Below are 23,399 nucleotides of genomic sequence, written 5' to 3' on the forward strand. Positions count from 1 at the left end.
GATGATTTAACCTTCTAAGACACTTAAATGCTTTCTAGATGCCACTTTAGGCTATTAAATGTTCTATCTATTCTGGACACCATTCTGTCTAAATTTTTCCTTCCCTTTTAGCTTCATTTGGATTTGGGTGTTTAGCTGTCTCAGACTCTGGAAAAAAATGGCCACCAAAACTAAACAAAGGCTCATTAAGCCATAAGGTTTAATAATGCAGGCAGTAGGAACAAATAGGGATGTTATTTGTTGCATTACTCTTACTGCAAGAAATGCAAATATCCTGGCTCCCTCCATGGAGTAACTAAGGGGCAAGATTTCTAGGCTATATTGCCTAAACATAGGCATCTGATTTAATTTTAGGACATGATGCCTGGTTTGCAGTTGCTATTCTGGAAAGGCACATATTTTTCTGCCTTTGCAGATGTCTTGATGAATCCAAAGGTGCAAAAGTAGTACTTGGCATGAACATCTAGTGAACCTCAGGGCCTTCTCATATATCTCCATTGCACACATATGAAGCTTCACTCTTCTTCTTTGACTTTATTTTGAGTGTAGGTGCCGTGGAACCAGGACAATCAAAAGGGAAAATGAGAATCTGTCTTTACAATCAGCATCTCAGAGTGCCGAGCTCATGTTTCTTTCAATAATGACAATGTTTCTTTCATTTGTCTTTATGGCCACACTTTACACACAGTCCTTTGTAAGGCAGTTCAAAGCTATGAGATAACTTTGAGACCAGCAGAACAACACACTGGGCAGAATTTAAAATGAATAGAATAAAAAAAATCAAATGTCAGGTACATTATTTTGTACATATTGCTGAGTTTATAGATTATATTTAGTTCTAATTCTGTTACTGCACAACCTATAACAATTTCAGCACTGGGTAATGAATGTCCCAGGATTTTGTTGTTGAGTTGGTACCAATGATGAAATCTGTCCATATATATATTCCAGTTCCGTTTCTTAACTTGAAGAAAGCTCAGTCAAGAATAAACAAAATTCTAATAGTTAAAGTACTTGCTGTTGGCAGAGAGATACGAATAGGGGTGATGCTTGCTTATTCTGGCAAAGAAAATTTCACTTCCTGGGCATAAATTCCCCTGTATAACAGGATATTTTAAAAGTTCATTTCAGACCATCTGCAAAATTTCCAATTTTTAACGTATTTATGGATAATGTACTACCTTGCTTATAAAGAACAGTGGTAATGAAGAACATTGGAGCCATATAGCAACCCTTTTGAGGGTATTTTCTATATTCAACATTCTTTTTTTTCTGGAACATTACTACTACTACATTATTATAATTGTTGTTTTTTATAAAAATGCTGAGGTATCTGTATGGAACCTCATCCACCTTAATGAAGGAGACATGTCTTGTTTGGACCATTCTCAATTCAAAACAGAGCAGATAGGAAATTTTTGTAAGTCTTGCTGAAAAGGTTTGTTTTGTATTATAAAGTATTCTTTTTTCTCAAAAAAAAAAAAAAAAAGACAATTTACCCCCTATAAAATTATCAGTGGTTTTTCATCTTTTAATCCAGAAAGTACCTAAAATACTGATTTCTGAAAACACTATTTCAATCAAATCCGAAATATCTGAATCTTAGACTTATCTCAGTTGTTTTCTGTGGGCCTGAACTCCTTACCACATCTTTTGTAATACATGGCATACAGGAGATCACAATAGGTTCAAGAAAATGTTTTTTCAGAGATCCAATGAAGACAGGTAAATCTACAGAAATGTCACTACATATGCCTGAAAACATCCCTGAAAATATTAAGAATCCTAATAATTGCTTCATCTGATTTACTGATAATTTCCATTTTAATAAAGAATTAAAATTTTAATGTGAAAGGAGACCTGCTATGACTGTCTCTTATTTTTTAGAATTCATGGGGATTTTTAGTGATATACTGACACTAAAGCTCAATCCTTAAATCACAGAAATCAGAATTTCATGTCTTACACAATAAAATATTTCAAAGAAAATATGTCAGTTTATAGAATTTACAGATCTGGATCACAGATTCGGATCAGTAACTACAGGAAACAGAAATAAATGTGTTCCAAATAGCTATGTGGCAATCCCTCTAAAATGTTTTGTGCCATTCGGCTGAATTTAGGAGCAAGTTAGCTTCCCTTATATGCAGCTTTTAAAGCAAAAGAAGATGAGATTACCAGGACTTGTTCCTAGACGTAATAAATTCCAGCTGAGAAGTTACTCCTGTAAAGAAGGTTAGATATATGAGGTGGGAAACAGTGAGGTCATGATTCTGAGTCTTCTGAACCAGGGACAGAGCATGTCAGAGGGCTGCTGTTCACATGTGAGTGTGCTGATTAAACACTCCAAAGAAAGGAATAATTCCTGCGTGACTGCAAACATGTTGGGAAGCCTTCCACAGCAAAACATACTTGCTAGAAGAGGAAATTAGAATCTTGACTGCTTTAAACAAGAAAAGTATTTGTAATAGCAGACAAGCAGGATGGACTTAATGGAAATCATGGAATACATTTAAAAATTATAAAAGTTAGATCATAAGGATAGAAAAGTGATGTGAGGTCCCATGCTCTGTGAATTAACGTGTGTGAGGATGCTGTATGAATAGGATGTCTCCACCTGCCTGTAAGCCTGCAGAGGTGGAGAATTCAAATCCAGAATATTAGAAAAGACTGGACTTGAATGAAATTGCACTTATAACAGGCTTGAATTATGCTTATATCATCCCTTCTAAAGGCATAGTTAAGGGTATAACATTACTGAATATTTGCCTAAAAGTTTTGTCAGCTCCCACTTTTTCCAGTCTCCTCTCTCTGCTTTTTTCTTCTTAGCCCACTTCATGCTCTTTTGAATGCTTTCTCTCTTGTCCTGACCCTCCTCTTCTAACAGGCAGAACTCTATTCTTTTTTGTTCTTCCATATCTCTCATGCATAGTAGGACTTTTTCCTATATTTGTCCTAGGCTAATTCCTCCTCACATTTTAAGTGCCTTGTCCTCTCACTTCCTTCTTTTCTTTGTCTATCCTCCTCCTCACAGATCTTTCTCTCTGAATTCTCTTACACTTTTATTCTCTGTTCAATACTGCTTTGGGGGGATGATTTTCTACTGACACACTTTCAAGTGAGGGAGAGACTGAATCATATCCAATGCCCCTTACTGCTTCTAGTCTTTCTTTCAGAAAGTAAATGCTTATCTCTGGTGATCCACTAATGTGGAAGCAAAATATTCTCTGACTTCATGTGTTCAATTGGTAAGATGTAAAAAGAAAACTGGGAAAAAACTTGTGCTAGCTATAGAGACCAACCCTGAAGCAGAACAGTATCACATGGACCCTCTTCTGTTGGGGACAAGAGAAAGGACATGCAAAAAACATTGATTAGGGAAGAAGACAGGACATGGCACTTGGGCAATTCAAAAGGGGATTCAAACTAGGCAATGTACTGGACAGGAAACAGACCATATAGCCTATTCAGTGAGCAGCTCCCCTGAGGCAGCCAGCCAGGAAACAAAACAACAGGAACTGACTGTAGATGCAATACCTCCCCCATAACTGCAGTCAGCTATCTCAGCCAGAGATTACAGAATCTCTTCTGCAAGATCTTCTCAAAAATGTATTCTCAAGTACCTACAGTAGTTTTTCAAAAATACTCTTTTTTTTTTTTTTTTTTCTGAGACACAGCTAAAGGACAAACATAAAAAAGCTATAATATAGAGCAGATGCAAATTTGGAATATTTATTGACAGTGGAGAAATCCAAATTCACTTCTTTCCTTGGCCCAAGGTAAATGAAACTCACATAATGTAATTTCATAGATTGATGCCTCATTCCATACTTCTCATGCTAAAGTAATCTTGCAGAAAAAAAGTATGCTTCACTGAGTAAAAATGCAGCATGAATTTGAAGATCATTGCTATGAACAGTCACCTTTGGTGTTGGTAAAATCTGCATTTTTTTCTCTGATTTAGAAAGAGTTTCTAGATTTTATGCAATGTCTGTTTTCCCTCTCTCTGCTGCCATTTATTATTAAGGAAATTTAACAAAATCATTGACCTGTAAACAAAGACTAAAGAGTAACTACATTTATAAAAAAACAATCGATGAAGGAAAGTGTTTAAACAAGCAAAAACTAGCATTTATGCCAAGCCCTCAAATAATTTCTCTGTCTCTTAAACAAAGAATGTAATATCCCAGAGGAGGAGATAGAATTTCCTACAGGGAGAAGGAAGACTGAACTGTTAAGGGCTTTATCATTTCATTACAGTAGATAATTAGGTAATTAGAATGATTAAAAGTTGACAAAGCAACAGACTCAGATGAATTATAACCCACAATCCTAAAAGCAGCAAGGGGAAAAGGAAAGAGTCTGGAGTTCAGCTGCTGAAAATCCTTAAATGACAAAGGTTAACAGTAGGGAAGATGAGGGCAAATGTTGTTCCTTATCTCCCATTCAAAATACATTTCTTTAATCAGAACCTCCCAGGCTAACATAAGGAAGAGGCTGTGGAAGAGAACATCACCCTTTCTGGAAAAGAGCCTGGAAACACTTCCTACAGATGGCAGCCTAGTTTGTTCCAAACACACTGTTTGTTCTTCAAAGCATCTGAGAGCAAGACGAAGTGATGGAGCTGTATCTGGGACTTGGGTGACCTCACTTAAGGACGAGAATTCTTTGCAGCTCCTCAGTTTGAAAGAGTTTCAGAACAGTGTTAGGGAAAATTATAATGATATTGTTTTCCCAATATATAACTGAAGTAAATTATTTGATTTAATGTAATTTGGACCTTGATTTTACCTCTGTATTAAATGTCAGTAAGAATATATTATCTCTGTCTGATTTACAGTTGTGACTGTAGTTCCAATTATTATCTGCATTTGGATACCAAGCCTGGAAGACTTGCTGGTTCAGGGAGGAGATGGGAGATCCATCGCACTTAAAACTGGTGACCAGCTCACCAAGGCCAGGACTGCTCTGAAGAAGAGATAGCACTGCAGCATGAAATGGATCTGCTGGATTAGCATATTTCCTGAGCACACTTCATCTTAAAAGCAGCCTGAGCTGCAAGTAGAGCAGCTCTCCCCTCCAAGACCACAGGAGGATGAGAGTGAAGAAAAAATGCATTTTCTTATTTTAGATTAAGTTCTTATTACCATGGCACCCAAAGGCTCCCTTCAGGAATAGAACCCACTCTGATGAGTGCCTCAAAAAATGACCCATGAAACACATCCAATTCCTTAAGAGTAATAATCATTAGACACATCTAGAGTATTATTACTATTACTATTACTATTACTATTACTATTACTATTACTACTACTATTATTATTATTATTATTATTATTATTATTATTATTATTATTATTATTACTATTGGCATAATTAATCTGTATTCCAAGATATGTATTAGCTACTAATTGGCTCTAACTGAATAGTAAATCCAAATTTTAACACCAAGTGTTGTCTATAATTTTCCTCTTCTCCCTGCTCTGCTATACTGCTAATCTAAAACTACCCTCTTTCATTTAGGGAAAAAGAAAAAAAGAAAAAAAAAAAAAAAAAGAAGTCAGGGTGGATTTAGACCAGCTATAAGGAAGAATTATTTTTACAATGAGAGTTGTGAGATACTGGCACAGGTTACCCAGAGAGGTGGTGGATGCTTAATCCCTGGAAACATTCAAGGTTGAATTGGGGCTCTGAGAAACCTGATGTAGTTGAAGATATCCCTGCTCATTGCAAAGGGATTGGACCAGATGACCTTTAAAGATCCCTTCCAAATCAAATTATTCTATGATTTTTCCATCTCAGTTGAGCTGAAAAGCCACATAGCCTCTGCCATCCTTATGATTTTCATATTTACTGAAAACTATGCAAAAGGAATCTTTCAGTAGAATAGAATCTCTAAGTGGAGAAAAAGATTTGGCATATTTCATTGTGAGCTTTTCTGCGCATATTCCTTTTCTGTTCCTGCAGCTAAGCAGAGGCAGAAAGTAAAAGATGAAGACCTAGAAGTAAATTCCAGCTAATAAAAAAGAGACTTTTAGTTGACTTAGGAAGTTTCTTTGCCAGTTGCCGCTAGCAAAAGAGAATTATTATATTCCCAGTGCAACATTATTATCAGGTGGATTCTTAACACAAAGACTCCTCAAGCCCTGAAGGCAGACAGTCTATAAAATTTGAAATCTTAGAACTACTGGCTCAGGTGATAGCTATTATCTTCTTTTTATTTTTTTTCCTTGAAGAGGAAAGGAGAAAAATCTAGGTAAATCAGATATTTAAAACTTCTATGTCTGACATTTCCCATAACAACGGATACTCATTTTCATATCTTCACATTCAGACTCTTTTCCTATGATACCTCTGCTTTGAAAAATAGAAAGCTTAACAGTTATCCACGTACCATTGCCCAATCTTACTGTTTAAAAAGTCCTGACCTTGTACTTCCTTCAAAAATTACTTTTACCCACTAGTGGGATGCTCTGAGAAACTACATGACTGAGATTTGCAGCATGAGCTTTTTAAATTTTATGAACTGATGCTGTCATCATTTTTCACAAAACCTTTTTATTCTGTCTCTGAAGTTTGTGTTGGAGAGCTTGTGAGATGAGACCATTCAGTCTAGGAGAAAAGATTTTTTTCAGCACCTTTGCCCAGTGTCATGCAAGTTCCTAAGTGATAAATGATCCTAGAAGATATGTTTAACTACTTTATTCAGAGAGCAACATCACTGTGTTAACCAATATACTTACTTTTCTAAGCACATTGGTGTGAAAAAAGTGAGAAAATTTTCTGAGGAATCATGCTCAACACAGAAACATTTTAAGAACATCATTGTATTTTTCCAAGTCTGAACTAACATAAATGCATAAAGACTTGGAAATGTAACTTTGATAGCAAAATTTAAAATTAAATCAGAGGTTTTACATTAATTTCTCTAAAATATCTGGAAGATTCTGAGGTAGGGATTTCAAATTCCAGCTACTTGCATTAACCTATCTGTAAGCTTTGTGATGTACTCTACTTCCAAGGCTTCTTGAAACTCATTTTAAGTTAAGATCCTGTGCTAACCTATCCCATTCTGAGTTAAATACAAAGTGAAGCAAAGGAATGTTTAAGTTCTTGTTAATCACAAATAAAATGAAAGACAAAACAAAACCACTAAAGTCCTGTACCTCTAGTACCTCTAGTATTGATTCAGCAGTTTTGCTTACATACTGGTTCAGTGTACATGGTAATACAGGAATCTATTTGTTAAGAATAGTTTGGGTACGAAAAATACAACACTACATGGACATTCCTGGGAATATGAAAATTTCTGTCCTCTAGTAACAAAACGTACAGAAGTAACATAAATGGATGTAAATCCCCACAAAGGTTAGTGCAATTTCTTTCATAATACATTTGTGTATAATGTGATTTTTGTTCTTCACTAGAGGAGATGATGGGAGGGACCATTAACCTGGCTACTGCTGCAGTTAAGACCTTTTCATTTCATGCTTTGCCTGTAGCCTATACATTGGGTTCAAGTTTACAGTAAAACATGTACTAAAAATGATACAAAGCTTCTTTCTTTCATGTGAAGATACTGAAGGTATGCCTGTAAACCCCAAGCATGCAAAGGTAGTTTTGTATACTCTTGATGTCAAATATCTACAAAATCTCCTGGTTAGCAAGGGTAGTATTTTGTGTTTTACAGTAACTGTACTCCTAAAGATTCTAGAGTTTGGAAGCAGCCTGGACTGTGAGATCCTATAGTCTGTCCTGCTTTGTATCGATATAACACTTTATTTCATTTTACTCTTTCTTTTTTTGCCCTTGATAAATGAAATACCATTATTATTAAACATCTTGAGTTTCCTAAACCTTATTTTTCAGACACTATTTTTGATCTGAAATTTGGGAGATAGGGACTCAAATAATTCTCTAGGTAGTTTGTTCCCACAATTGATCACCATAGACTTAAAAATGTAGTCCTAACTATTTTTTCCTTGGTTTCAGCTTTCTGACAGTGGTTCTCATTACGCCTTTTTCTTTGCCATGTTTGAGCCATTTGGCATGGCATGGAAGACATCACTAATTCTTTATTATAACACATGGACAAAGGTCATTGAATCTGTCATGGACATGTTCTTCAGAAAAGTTTTATTGCTATTTTCTATTACATGCTACCAATTTTATACCATTTTTAATGAATATTCAAAATTTATTTATTATTCCAGTATTATTCCTTATCAATATCACATGAGGGAAAATTATTTTTCTATTCCAATTCATTTCTCCTGAACAAATCAACCCTTTAGCTGTTAGTGTCACTTGTGTACTGGTAGTTCATTTCTCTGCACTAGATTTTAGGCACTGCCTTTCATTTGACTGTCTGCGCAACAGGATCCAAGATTAGTAAAAGCTTTAAGGTGGATCTTACTAGACCTTTTCCTACAGTGAACTCCCCAAAGGAGATCAAAAGACTTTTAAACTGAAAAGAAAGTCAGCTTTTAAAATTACATAAAGTAGTTTCCCAAATTTTGTAGGCAGAAGTATAATAAAGAGAATATATAAACCACTGTCTTGCTCTGCTGCTTTTCAGACTTGTCCTGGCATCCAGTGTTTGTTTTACTCAAATACCAAAATTTCAAATTTCATCTGTCTTGCATCTCAATTCTCTATGGTAGCAGGAAATTTCTTTCATCATCTTGGTGACCTGGTGTCTGCTCTCTGCCCCTTACACAGGTTCTAGTGCTTCCCTGGAGCTTCAGTCTCCCAACTCCAGGCAATCTTCCTAGTGCCTCTCCAACTCTACAAGTTTCTTTCCCTCATTGTGCTCAAGTAGCTCCAAAAACAAAGGAGAAATCCCTGTTCTGTGTGCACCTACTCTTAGTAAGGGTATATAGAAAACCTGGAACCAGAGACACAATGTAACTGACTGTCAGTTCTCCATTCAGTAACTATAATTGTCTTTGCTTCTGATTGGTACTTTTACATTTGTCTGGCTTAGAACCTTTTGGTTTAATTGGATCAAGTTTACTAAGCCATCTACTTAGCTGTCTTTCAGAAGGCTGAACTGGGTGTTGCTTTCCAGGGTGATGTGAGTAGCTCAGCTGAGCCAAAAAATCATGGCTCCAGTGAGAACTTGCTCCAATATTAAGCCTGAAATATCATAATACCAGCACTAGGTTTTACAAGCTGGTTTAGAAATTTGTGCACAAACAGTTATGGTTTGATACTGCATTGGTTTGTGTAAACAGCTGACAAATGTGCCTAATGTATGGGTAGGACATCGTCCTTCTTTCTCTGCTGTTTTTTTGGGCTGTGGTTTATTTATTCGTTTTTTGTAAGATACACTAAATAAATGCTGTGTCACTAAAAGGTAAACTTAAAATGTAAACCTTAAAAGTTTATACTTAAAATGTAAGTCAATACAATCAGGAAAATAAGGAGAGATTTTACCTTTGCAGCTATAATGCATGACCTCAGTAAATGCAGGAGACTCACTGACAGGCAAAGCACACTGTCAATGCTAAGCAATGCAAGAGCTGGAATAAACAAAACCAAGTCATTCTCAAAACACCCAAACAAAAGAAAATAAACTTAACTAGTATAATTCATTAATAAAAATTGAACAGAATTAAAAGGCAGATACAGGCACACCCTATCTTCTAATTAACTTAGGAGCATATGAGTAGAAATTTTTTTAATGCAACAATCCCATTTATTACAAAACAACTGGCTATTTGCATTGATTATTGTCTTATTAATCCAACAATATGTTTTCTAACTCTGTTAAATTGCATCCTGAGAATATTCATTTTTAAAAACTGCTGCTTTGGGAAGATTTGTTTGGAAGTTAATTTTGTCATATGCTAAGCGGACCCAGTTATGTTTTAGGAAGGCAGTAAGCATTGGAACTATGTTGAAGACTAACAGGAAGTATGCAGGAAGTATGTTATTGTATCTCACTGATTGAATGCCTGCTATGCAGAACAGAAAGAAGAGGATAATTAATTTATATTTGTAATCCTTCCACCTTTATGAAAAACATGAAAATTCTGCTCTACAGGTGAGTCACTCCAGAAGCTCTAATTAGATAAATGCCACTTGTGGCTTATTTCGATTAGGAGACTATAAGTTTGCATAACTACAGGTTAGATTTGCATACAGGATAATCTTAATGTTTCAGAATTTGTAAGCATGTTAAGATTTAAGTAGCATTTATTCAAGCACTTCAATTAACTACTTTTGATTATGGAGACAGATCCTTTGTCAAATCTTTTTTGCTAAATCGGTATGAGATTTAATGTCTTAAGTTATATTTACATTAAGAACAAATGTAGAGGATGAGCTCCCACTTTTTAGTTTATGTCCCAGTGGATTAGCTATTTTTCACTTGGATCAAAACCATCCCATGTAGTACCACAGGCTGGGGGCAGTGGCTGGAAAGCTGCCTGGTGGAAGAGGACCTGGGGATGCTGGTTGACATCCAGCTGAACATGAGCCAGCGTGTGCCCAGGTGCCAGGAAGGCAGTGGCATCCTGGCCTGTGTCAGCAGTAGTGTGGCCAGCAGGAGCAGGGCAGGGATTGTCCCCCTGTACTGGGCACTGCTGAGGCCACACCTGGAGTGCTGTGTCCAGTTCTGGGCCCCTCACTGTGAGAGACACTGAGGGGCTGGAGTGAGTCCAGGGAAGGGCAGCGGAGCTGGGGAAGGGTCTGGGGCACGAGTCCCGTGAGGAGCAGCTGAGGGAGCTGGGGGTGTTTGGGGTGGAGAAAAGGAGGCTCAGGGAGCCTCACTGAAAGGAGGCTGTAGCCAAGCTGTAGCCAGGGGGAGGTAGGCCTCTCCTCCCAAGTGAGAGGTGATAGGACAAGAAGAAATGGACTCAAACTCAGAGGAGGTTTAGATTAGATATTAGGAAGAATTTCTTTACTGCAGTGGTGGTCAGGTGTTGTAAGAGACTGCCTGAGGAAGAGGCTGAGCCACAATCCTTGGAAACGTTCAAAAGCCATGTGGCTGTGGCACTTGGAGATGGTTTAGCAGTGAACACATTGGAGCTGGGTTAACCATTAGACTCAATGATTTTAGAGGTCTTTTCCAATCTTAATGATTCTAGGACTTCATGTTAGAAGAGCTGGTGTAGAACACTTTTTGTTTGTCTGTTTCTGTTTTCTTTTTCTTTTTAACCAGTAAGCAAATGCCCTGTGCTTGGAGAATAAAATAGCCATCAGCTGTGCCAGGAAAAATGCCTAATGCTACAATAGTAGTGGAAATTAAATTAACATCTGCAATAGTGCCGGAGTAGTACTGGAAATACTAAAGTTTTCAGTGTAGAACTGTACTAAACTTTTTAGTTACTGTGTAGAAAACAATTTTCTTTTGCAAATTGGAGGGAGTGGATACAGAATGTCTGAAAATGTGTTTTTTTATCTTTTCCCAGTGAAGTCTGGCCTGTTGTAGTTCACCTCTCTCTAAAGAGGGTTAATACCTTAGAAGCTGACACAGAATGGTATTACTTGGCTGTAATATAGTTAGTACTTAAATGACTTTCAAACAGTGTATAACTTTTATCAAATCAATTGAATGGGAAATTTGGTACAAATTCGCTACAGCATAGGCAGGTTGACCCTATAAAGAAGCAGCCTGTAGTAGGAAATGTCATATTTTTAAGGAGGATTAAGTTGCAATGAGATTTTAAGGATTATTAATGTACAGTGAGCATGTTGTTAGAATAGCATAACTGAAAAGAGAAGGTGCAACAAAAGCATGTTCCCAAAAGTATGAGGGGCCTGAGTCCAGCTGAACATGAACATAATGTACGTAGACATATGTTAACATTTAGTGGTGTATCTATGCTACCATTCCTTCAGCAGTGTTCTAGACACCATCTAGTACATTCATCTGTTCACTGCATGCCAAATAAAAAGAGAAATTAATCATGCTTTAATAAAAATGATACATCCTAATAAAATTCTTTACAGAGCTTGTATAGCTTTCTTTTGAGACATTTCAAAAATATAACACTTGTGAAACACAGAGCTGTTGTGCTGAGTTCCAGCAACAATAAAGGAATTTAGAATTATTGCCATATTGAAAAAAGAAAAAAAAAAATCAGTCTTTTCTCATGCAACAGCAATGTTACATAACATTGACAATATTCATTATTTCAATATTCACTATTTCCTGGAGCTGTTAAAGCCTGATCATACTTGCCATCAATTCTGAATTTAGTTGCCTGCATTCAGTACTTTTAGAAATTACACCAGATAATTTCCTAAAGGCATTTAGACCTAGAAGGATGCAAGGAGACTGGGATCTGCCAAATTCCTTCTAGGTTCAAAGAGGTGACCTGAAGTAGGTAAATTCCTAACACAGTTTTTAAAACGTTTTTAGGGATTTATCTTAATTCGAGTAGGCCAAACCACTGAAAATCTAATTCTTGATACAGAAAATTCAAGGATATTTTGATACAGAAATCTCTCTGCTATTTATTTCATTTAGCTCAATCTTCATTACTGCAAATAGAAATTAAAAAGTAATTGGATATAGTGTAATTTTAAATATCCTTACTCATGATAAATCATGTCTCTCAGACACCTGAAAACTTATTTGTCTAACAACTTTATCAGCTTGGCAGCATATCCTTTTGTTTTAGCTACTTGCAGTAGGTATTGCAGTACAGATTTTCCTTTAACTGCTACACAACAGTGTGTTAACAAAGCAAGTAGCTGATGACTCAGTTTTTCAGAATGATTTTGACACTGAAAAAACTGGAAGTTGGCCTGCCCCTTTCTTTGCACAAGCACCTGAGGGAAGTAGATAGGCAATGCTAGGCATGGCAATTAGCTTACCCAGCATGATACTCAATAGAAGCAGGTGCTGAAGAAAGATCTGACTAAGAAGATTTCTCCCTTCTCCTTCCTTCTTACTCCCCGCCACAGCAGCTCAAAGGTGGCACCTAGCCAGGGGAAGAAAGCCTGTCCCATCTTGTTTACCTATTTTACAAGATAGTATCACTATTGCTTTTCAAGACACTCAGCCAACAAAGTTGCGGAAAGAAGTAAACTTGTATGCTGGCCTGTGTTGTACCATCTGTCCCATGCTATCAGCTAAGACAGCTGTGGAAGAGTCACTTCAAAGTACTTTCAGATTACATTGTTCTGAACATCATTTCTAGGAAACATAATAAACAGCAAAATCGTTTTTTCATGAGAGGACTCTGAATGTCTGCCACTAGTTAAACCCTTTCCATCTGGTGAAGTGTCAGAAAACTGGATGTCTTTGATGGAAAATACATCTATACAGACAAATTAAAGCTTTGTGTATTTATAGATACATTACCTGCATTTCTCACATGGCACACTTCATAAACATGCCTTCAGATTATTTTCAATTGTTTCCTATTTTGGGACTGAACTTTCTAAACATTTACTTATCTGTCAAAATCATAGTCAGAAATTATAGTCAGTCACTTTACATGTCCTGTGTGTTTTTTTCTTTCTGTGATTCTAGGTCTTTTGGTATGAAAAAAAGTACACACTTGTCAACATTGCTGAGGTATGTATTTTCCTTGGAGATAATCGTAAAGTTTTTGTTTTGTTGTTGGTTGGGTTCTTTTGTTTGGGTTGGCTTTTGTTTGGTTGGTTTTTGTTTTTTATTTTTTTGTTTTAGTTTGGTTTTTTTGGGGTTTTTTTTTTTTGGTAAAGGAGAAAACTGATGAATAAAACTAAGATCTTTGCTTTAAATGAACACTCTTTTGCTGCTTCCACTTCCAGATGTCTGGTCTGAGACAGCCAAGCCTTGTTTTTAGAATTTAGTATTTTATTGCTGAAATAGGTCATCCAAAATCTAAGATGTAAATCTCATTGCTGTAAATCTAAACCAGCTGACCAAAAGGATTTCACAGAAAAGAAGTCTGTGGATGTATGAACAATGGGATCCTAGTCTCCTGACTACCTGTTCTTCTTTCTGCAGAAATGTAAAGATCATATAGTCTTTGATCCAGTTTGAAGCTAAGCTTGTTACTAATAGGAAGATGCAGCCCATCTCATATCTCAGCATGTGATACTCAGTCTTGATCAGAGATATCACATGCTGGGACTTGCTGCAAGTTTTTCTGATTATGTCTCCTGTATTAAGATGAGGACAGCTATAATATATTTCATTTTATTCATATTGCACAGGCTTCTACGAAATTGCCAATTCAACCCACAGCTGGGCAAAGATCTGGCATTCTGACCCCATCAGAAATACACAGGCATGCTGATACCACCCACAAATGAGAAGGCATGTTTGCTGCCTTCCTGTGAATTTGTAACTGCTGGCGGTAAGAGAAAGATCAAAAGTAAAGCTACAGTACCAATGCTCAGATCCTTAGTGTAGCATTCAAGCTCTATTGAAAAGTAGACTCACAGTCAAGAGTGGGAAAAGGTTTGGCATGGTTTTTGAGGCCTTCAGGTGGAGAAAGGAGCAGTCTTCAAGAGCCACTAATTTTTTATTAGTAAAGATTCATCTGTTTGATTCTGAAAGTGCTTAAAAAATCAAAAATAACAGGAAACAGAAGGGGGTATATTGCATGATAGTTTACGATTTCAATGTATAGCCACAGACAATAACACTAGTACTGGTAGAAAGTAGGATATGAGGAAGTGATTTGAGGCAAAAGCATAAGTTTTACAAAAACATCATTGGTGTTGCTGTGTATGTGCTTATACTGTGTTGCTGTGTATGCTTCTATTTAACACTGCCTATGTGAATTTGTATGCTTTCTAGTTAGAGGCAAATAAACAGGCTTTCTGGAAGTGCCAGGTTCTATCATACTGTAACTTATGTGACTGTTTATTAAACAAAGGAAATCTCCCACTGATCTCTGAGTTAAATTTCTCAGGGTTATATTTCTAAATTACTTGACCCCCTAGAACTGAGCAGATGATGCCCACAGATTGAAGCATACACCTTAACAATTTCTAGCCTGGAGAATATTTTGAGGTTTAATAGTATCAAAGTTCAGTGCACTTGTTTGCTCCATTCTGAGAAAAAAAAGTGCATTTCTCTCTACTGAAACAATGTCAGATATCTCTAATCTAGACATTTTTAGCATTCATGCCCTAAATATCAAAATAATAATGATTATGATAATGAATTTTGCAATTCATATAGTAATGTTGTCATTAGCATAAATATAGTGTGTGGTGCTCATATTTAAATGACAAACTTGCTTATCTTTCACAGCCTTTCAGACATAAGACATTTACACAAGATTTGATCTGTGTACTCAAAATCAGTTTGCAGATCCTAGTCCCTAGGAATTTAACTCATATTGACAAGGCAATTGTATGTGCAGACTTGCCACTTGATATTAAATAACAAACAGCCTGGACACGTGGATGTCTCCAAGCAATTGAACAAACCAATCTCACACAGGGACTAGGAATTTACTGCCTTTATATACCTCTGCACCTAAACCAGTATGACACAAATCAATATACACTTTGAATTGGTACTAATTACATTTGAATCAATTTACATCATTATCTGAGACCTTTTTAAAAGAAAATATTTGATCTGCCTCTAGGACCCTAGTTTAAAGGCCTTCAATTCAAAGATTTGATTTTAATGTCTAATGTGATTTTAAACGTCTTACTTTTGGAGGTACTTTTAATGTATTTTTGGATGCACATTTTGAGGCACTTTGAAGATCCTTACTTGCCATAAAGTCCTAAGCAATGCTTAAGCATTTGCGGTGTTTTTGAGAGCTTAACACAATGTGACTCAAGACACAGGCATTCAAAACCTCTGAAAATCTTGCCATTAGAGCCCACATCAACTTTCAGCTGATAGATAGTGGCAAATTTTACATAATGAAAAGGCTGCACAGAGCTTAACCCCCTTATTCACTTAACTATTTTTCAGCTTTTTATATCATCATGTATTATACAAACATTTAGTATTTTAATATTATTTAGAACAGGTTGAAATTATTGAATATGTATGCTGAATATTGAATATTACTGCCAGACCTTCAACATGCTTAGAAATATATAAAAACATAATTATTTAAGGAAAAGGGAAAAAAAAACCTAGTTAAATTCTTTTCACCTTTTCCTAACCCCACTGTCAAGGAAAAGCAAGAAGAACTTGACCATCTCTCCTATTGGAGTTTGGAATACCTCACCTTAGAGCAGCAGAAGCAATGACACAGAAAGAGATAATCCACTGACTTTAATCACACATAAATGAACTAATCTTTTAGATGCACATAATTTCATTTTGATGAAACAATCCATTCCCTAGTCTTAGCTTTTAAGGTGCTCAATGTAACAGGAAAAATAGAAATTAGGTAAATTAGGAAAATTATATTAGAAGAAAAAATATAATTATCTAGCCAAATTGTATGCACACAATCAGAATTCAGTTGTTTGCCAAGACCATTGTTGGCAGTGAAATTGCCACATGTATTTGTGCAGCTATAGTAGATGCACCTTGATGAAGTCTAGAAAATTACACTAATGAACCTTGCAGTGATTTATTAAGGCAGTCTGGAAGCTGATTTAGTAATTTTCTCATAAAGAACTCCTCATGACAGTTGTTCTACACATCACAAGAGTGTTTCCAATAATGCAAGACACTTAGAAATGAGGTTTACATTTCAAAAATTACTATTTTTTTTCCCAGAGTAACTGAATTAAGACAGTATTTTTACATTCCTCTTCTATAATAATGTGGGTACCTCAGAAATACTGACACTTCCTTGCTTGTATCTGATTAAGCAGGAGTATTAAAAATTCAACATCAGATGAAATCTGAATTTCACCGTTATGCCCTTTTATGAAGATCTGCAATCTTTCTATCCTAGACGTTTGCATAAGACATTGCTTAACTTCAGAGACATTGACTAGCAGCACTGAGAAAAGGAGAATTACTAGATCAAAGAAACTTGGGTTAAAAACTGCTTCATTAAATTTTAGTAAAACTACCTCCTTTCCGCTACAGATTGGCAATAAGTAAGAATATTAATAATATTCCAGTTTAATTGCATGTGTGTTATTATTAAAAGATAATTATATGATAGTTTAAACCACCTATGATACTATTCAATAATTGTTTTTTCATCTTTTTTCTGACAGCATATTTCCTAGGCATGCTTTTTTCTAAAATTTTCTTTAATAAAGGGTAATAAAATTGACAAAAATATGAACACATTAGAGGTTGCTCCAGCTGAGTACAGTCTCATGCTTGTGCATACAGAGAAGCAGTCAGTAGCTCAGAACAATTTTCTTACAGGAACATACTATTAGAAAATATACTTTTTTTACAAGAATTAGCAGTTATTTTTTTACTTTTCAGTGAACTCTCTGGCCATTTCAGTAATAACAATGACAGGCTTGGGTAAGAGTCATTGCAGTCATCTCAACCAGATACATGTTTATCAGAGGATTGCACGGGGAAAGCAAAGAATAATGACAAAAGCTAGATTTGGTAGGGTTTTTTTTAAAAAAAGAACATCCTATTCTTCTGTGCAAAAAAGCTAACAGAAGAAAAATATTGTGAAAAATTTATGGCAGAGCAATCAGACCATCCTTTATCAAAACCCAATATGTTTGTTTCATTAATGGAAGAAATAGAAACGAGATATTTGGAACTGCCAATCAAAATAAGACTATCTTCTGAAATTACATTTCTCTGGATAAATATGAAACAACTTTTTCTCCTCTCTAGAGACAGTTATATAAAACTATCTGTAAAAATATGAAGCTGATGACCTGTTTGTAGGAGCCTGTTCCTAGAAGGAGCATGGACATTAGGTACTGTACTGAGACATGCTGAGAATTTTGAAGGGCTCCAGAGGGAGGAGAGGGAGCTAAGATATGCTGCCTCTTGAGGGAAGCGGGCCATTTCTCCATTTTGCTGAAATCATTAGTCACACAGAGCCTCATTCCTGAGTGGGATCTGCAGCTATAATTAGTGCTGAGACTCTCATTTGCATTCTTGCTATAAAAGTTAATATTTTACATGTCAAATAACCCATATGGATTCACTCTTAATATTAAAAGAACTGCTGTTCATAATACATAAGCAGAGGGCTTCATTACACATATTTATGCCTCATACCAGGTATCTTTTATGTTAGAATAATGAAATATGACTTATTAATGCAGTTGTGAATCTTTTTGTTAATAGCATGTTTATAAATGTGTTCAATCTACACAAAATTTTAGTATATTCTGAATCACTATTAGTCAGAAATATACCTTTTTTTCCCCTTTGCACAATTTAGCCTCACATTTTCTTATAAGTATCCCGTTCTGCCATTGCAAGTGATGCCAAAAATATTTCTAACTCTTGAATCTCTGCAGAAGCATGAAGACTATGTCTGAAAATGGATCTCACCTCCGTGAAGCTCCATGGCTGATCGATTGCTAAACACACAGATGTCAAAATCTGGGTACTAGAAAATGCCATGTAAAATGAAACCTATTATTGTTAACGATCTTGATGTACAAACACTCACACCTTTTGAGCTCTGCTTCCATATAGCCAAAGCTAAATCAGCCGGTTGGGAAGTTGTAGGAGATCCTATCAAAACCAATCTTTGAGTAAGTATTCATTGAAGGATGCTAAAATTGCAGTTAAAATAAGTCCTGTGGAAACACCTGTGACGTCCATATGAATAGCAAAAGAACTCTTTATGATCACTACTATGAGAATGAACCCTGGCTGAATTCCTTATGATCAGTGCTGTTTAAAAAGAATATTAAACAAGAGTCCACCTAGCATAAACTCTGTCACAATAAAAACAGTTGTTGTTAACAATTGTTAGCAATAATAATTATTGCATGTATTGCGTGTAAGTGCAAAAAAATCAAAAGCATCATGGTAATGTACTTAGAATAATGAACAAAAAAAGATCATTTCTCATTTCTTTTAAGAGATGGGATAAAAGTAGTACATGAGTACTATGTGCTGCTTTTCATCCTGACAGTCTTAGATTTTCTACATTATTGTTGTAACTGTCATCATCTCGATCGATTCAAATGTTCTTGTCAGAGTGACTGAAGGGTTAATACAAGAGAAGCATAAAAGACAATCAGATAGTAGTACAGTGTGCTTAATTGGAGTGTTTGGTATATTACTACCTCTACCATTTCTACTGGCCATACAAGCTGGAGGGCTAGCTTTTAGATATTAATGTATTAGATATTAATGTACTCAATATACTGTAAGTCACTTCTTGGCAAGGCTAGTATGGTCAACAATCACAAATACAGTAATTAGCAGTGAGTATACAGATCTTCACAGTCATGCTCCTCAAGGTATTACTTCTTTGGCTGGAGGGGCGAAACTGGAAATGAAGCAACAATTATTTTTCTCATAGAAGAAAGGCTGGCCCCCATAAAATTTGAATCAGTGTGATGACAACTGTCTTTACAGTATAAGGTAGTGTAGCAATTGGTGCTAAGAATCATAATGTGAAGAAAGGGAAGGAAAAACATGAAAAAAAAAAAAAAAGCTTGAATTTTCAAAGGATTTTCAAACATAATCCTGCTAAAATCATAGGATAGCTTATTGTGCTTTAGAAGTTTCCACCTTACATTTTTGCTTAGGCTTTTTCTTTCTCTGCTGTGGGTCATGCCATAGAAGCGTGATATCTCATGCCAGGCTTCTATGAGGCTGCATGAAAGTAGTGTGCGTTCTTGCAGTGTGCCCACAGAAATCTGCCTCCCTGCCTTGAAATAACTTCAGCAAAGAAATCAAATACAAAGAGCTAAGATACTGCGTGTGCAATAATGATATGTTGCTCTTGTTAATAATACTGTTACTAAATATGGATGGCACTTAGCACAAGATAAGGGGGTAAGTACAATGCCTTGATCACTGTGCAACCTGAGAAGTGAACACTTAAGTTACAGTAATTTAAAAATATGCACATCAGCATATTTTTTATTTTTTACATACTCCTGTATGTACTCTCCAAGTGTCTTAGAGAAGCTGATCTGTATTTATTTATGATTTGAATTCATATTTGGGGAAAACTAAGGTGTTCAGTTGTGTCAGGTTAGTTAATGGGCAGTTTCTAAAGAGTGCTCTGATGATTCACATTGCAAAATCATAATATCAACTCTAATGTACAAACTAGAAAGATTCTATTAAAAAATGTAAAGGTAGGCTGAGTAATTTACATTCCTAGAATACTTATACTTAAAACTAAGATAAGCAGAAAAGATCTCATAAAAACATTTAACTTGGCCTGATGTATATTGAGCAGGCCATTGTCAATACAAGATATTGAGACACTGACATCAACTGAGCTCATTATTTTCAATTGCACCATTAATTTGCAATATTAACACACACTGAAATGATGTTAAGATATTAGTATTTTGATTTGCTAGCTACTTATGCTGATGTTGTATAAAAATAGAATAAATAACAGTGCAGCTTGGTAAAATAAATACTATTTAGCAAATCCTAGGCTCAAAAGAAATAAAAATTTTAAAAACTGAGAGGGTGATGAAGCATTCGAACAGGTTGCTTAGAGAAGATGTGGGTGCCCCATCCTTTGGAAGTGTTAAAGACCAGCTTGGATGGGGCTCTGAGCAACCAGCTCTAGAGAAAGTTTCCCTGCCCACAGCAATTGGAATTAAATGATCCTTAAGGTCTCTTCCCACTCAAACCGTTCTATAAGTCTATAAAAAACTGAGTAAAAGTCATTAGAATATCAAAAGACTAACTCCACAGAGGGTCTTAATTACTAGTTTGAGGGCAAGGGATTACTCTGCTGGAACCTCACCTGTAGGCACCATGTTTTCCTCAGGAGAGTACCCCAAGTATATACTGGTCTGCCTTGGAGCAAACTCAACAGAATTTTAATACTGGCATCTCAAAGAATACATGAATATAGAAAGTCTGTCTCCATGTTAAGTGAAAGATATGATCTGATGAGTGCCATTAGAGCATTTCAACAGATCAGACAGAACACAAAATAAAGATAGTTTCTTGCTAGTGTTAAAGCACTATCCATTCACGCCATTAGCTCTTTGGAAGAGGGATTCAAATCTCTATCTCCTCAATTTACTGGTATCCTAAACACAGTTCTTGTCCTCAGCCTTTCCTTTTGAAGCTGACTATGTTTGTGTGGCATACATAGACAGTCCTCTCTTGGGAAAGTAAATGACAAGTGAAAATGTAATCTGATAACCTGGACATATATTTAGGAATGGGAAAAGCTAAGATTCAGTTCTTCTGCCAGGATTTACTTATTTCTTAAGAACCATAATTATTTGTTGAAATAAAAAATATTCTTGCCACATGAGTTCTCAAACTTCTAGATGCGCCTCACTGAGCCAAGGTACCCGCAATTCTTTTCTGCACAGTGAAAATATTTTCATGGGAAGCACAAACCACAGCACAACTCTCAGCCTGAGATTAATGGTTAGAATCACTTCTATGGGAATTAGAAATATAGATACAAATCTATTATGGCAAAAAGAAATTGCATTTGGAATATTCTGCAACTAATCTACTTTGTGTAAAGATAACAGTATTACTCCCTCCTCTTCTGGTAGCAAAGTGCCCTTGGCTGGTTTTCTGTAAAGAAAACATTCAGGCATCCTGACTCAGGGGAAGTTTCTGTAACTGACTTGTAAAAAGGGATTGTGATTCTCTGATGTTCTGAGAGACCAAAATATTCTCTAATTGCTGTCTGCTGGACATGCCCCATTCATTCTACTGCTGTTTGGGTCTGTTCAGAGGCATCTGATGCTCCCTACAAAAATGTAGGGAGTCTGATGCCTGGGGAGAGTCTTTTGGTTCTACTCATTGTAGCACTTGAATCCTTTAACAGGACTTGCTCTAAATGTCCAAATCACTTTGAAAATAATATTTTGATGCCTGAGACACCCAGATGGATTAACATTTTACAACCACTAAATCCTATGTTTAAAAAATTTACTTCACTATCCATCAAGCTCCACAGGACACTGTTGCTGCTCTCTGTAGAGAGTGGTCAAAAGGTTTGCTTTTTTATCCAGTAAGTTAACTGTAAAATGTGTATGAAAAGATAACAAGTTGGTAAGCATACTTTTCCCTCTGGAATCTCACCTTTGTACTTTGTGATTGTTTGGTATCTGACCCAGTCTGTCATACGATATCCAGTGGAATCCTGTTATCTGAATAAAACCCGTAAGGGAAAATAGACAGGGTCATAGTAGTATTTTCTGAAAGCAATCAATAGCTCCACTTAAAGCATTTGAGGGTGGGTTTTTTCACTCTCAAATTAAAAAGTTACCCATAATCATATGATTACAGCATGTTTGAAAATGTCGGAATTGTTGTCAACAATGGGATCAGTGGAGATAATTTAGAAATAATTTAAGTGATTTCTAAAATAAAAATTCATGTCTGGCTAGGTCACACAAAACACACAGTAGATCTTTGTTGGTGATCAATCATGTGTTGGAAATTATGGAAATTCTGACATACAGAAATGCTGTGAGATTTTATTGCCTTCTGTTTCCTAAACAAGCCCTAAACAATACCTTTGCTTTTATGAGTTACAAAAGCTTAAGGACCTTGCTAGCTAAAGTGAAGTAATAAAGATACTACGGTTTTACAACTTTTTCAGCTGCTCATTTCTTTAAGAATATTAACTGGGAAAGGCCAGGGAAGCTTTCACATAAACAAAAATCTCCTTATTTGAAATCTGATTTTACATTTGTGCTGTCTTGCCAGAGAAAAAAAAAAAATTAACTTTCTTTTTTGATTAAATATGGTTGGTGAGCATGACCTGAAAGTCATTTGCCTGATTTTATATAAATATCTAAGGCAGATCTCTCCACCTGTGTGTTTTGAGCAGCAAATGTTTAATGAGCTGCCTAACACAGGTGATATTCTCAAGACATTTATAAAGAAAAAAAATGTTTTGCTTGACTTTAATGTTAACAGAATAAATGCATAGAGAAAGATATGGTAAACAGAAAAGATTATGCCTCTTCTTGACTCAGCTATAACACCCTGCATCAAGTAAATGTACTCATTTTCTTCTTTTCAAGAAACAGCTTTTGCTGTCAGTGTTCTATATAAACTGTTCTGCAAAATGTTAACCTGGATTTCTTTTTGGTTCAGAAAAGGACTAGTCATTATCTAATCAGAAAATTTAAAATTCACTTTTTTATGCTTGAGAAAGATCATTTCAATAACTCCAGTTATATCTATAGTAAAGTTCAAAAGCAAAGCTGACTATTTAGAAATCAGGTTCTTGTCTTTCACAGCAGTCACACCTGCAGGCACCCTTGGACTCTGCATGTCAGAGCAGGGAGGGAGGAAAGGAGCCTCCCTGGCTTGTGCTGTCCCACTGGCCTCTCTGCCTGCCAGCCCTGCACCAGCCCTCCCACTGGGCTCAGGGTGTTGTGTGGCCATGGCT

At 36.0% G+C, this 23,399-nt stretch overlaps 1 protein-coding gene and 1 long non-coding RNA gene across 3 annotated transcripts in view; one reads left to right on the top strand and one right to left on the bottom strand.

Annotated features, from left to right (window-relative positions):
* The window catches only part of CSMD1 (CUB and Sushi multiple domains 1), a 1,072,055-nt gene that overhangs the window by 1,026,838 nt on the left and 21,818 nt on the right, over positions 1-23,399 (bottom strand). The gene's annotated exons all lie outside the window — the stretch shown is intronic.
* The window catches only part of LOC111925895 (uncharacterized), a 58,919-nt gene that overhangs the window by 24,776 nt on the left and 10,744 nt on the right, over positions 1-23,399 (top strand). The window contains exons 2-6 of the long non-coding RNA XR_015282821.1: positions 13,490-13,534; positions 14,161-14,303; positions 17,696-17,781; positions 18,334-18,422; positions 18,515-18,573. This is a non-coding gene — a long non-coding RNA (uncharacterized LOC111925895). The remainder of the gene's footprint in view (positions 1-13,489; positions 13,535-14,160; positions 14,304-17,695; positions 17,782-18,333; positions 18,423-18,514; positions 18,574-23,399) is intronic.

This window comes from Cyanistes caeruleus, chromosome 2 (genome assembly GCF_971803275.1).
Source record: "Cyanistes caeruleus chromosome 2, bCyaCae1.hap1.1, whole genome shotgun sequence".
NCBI lineage: Eukaryota > Metazoa > Chordata > Aves > Passeriformes > Paridae > Cyanistes > Cyanistes caeruleus.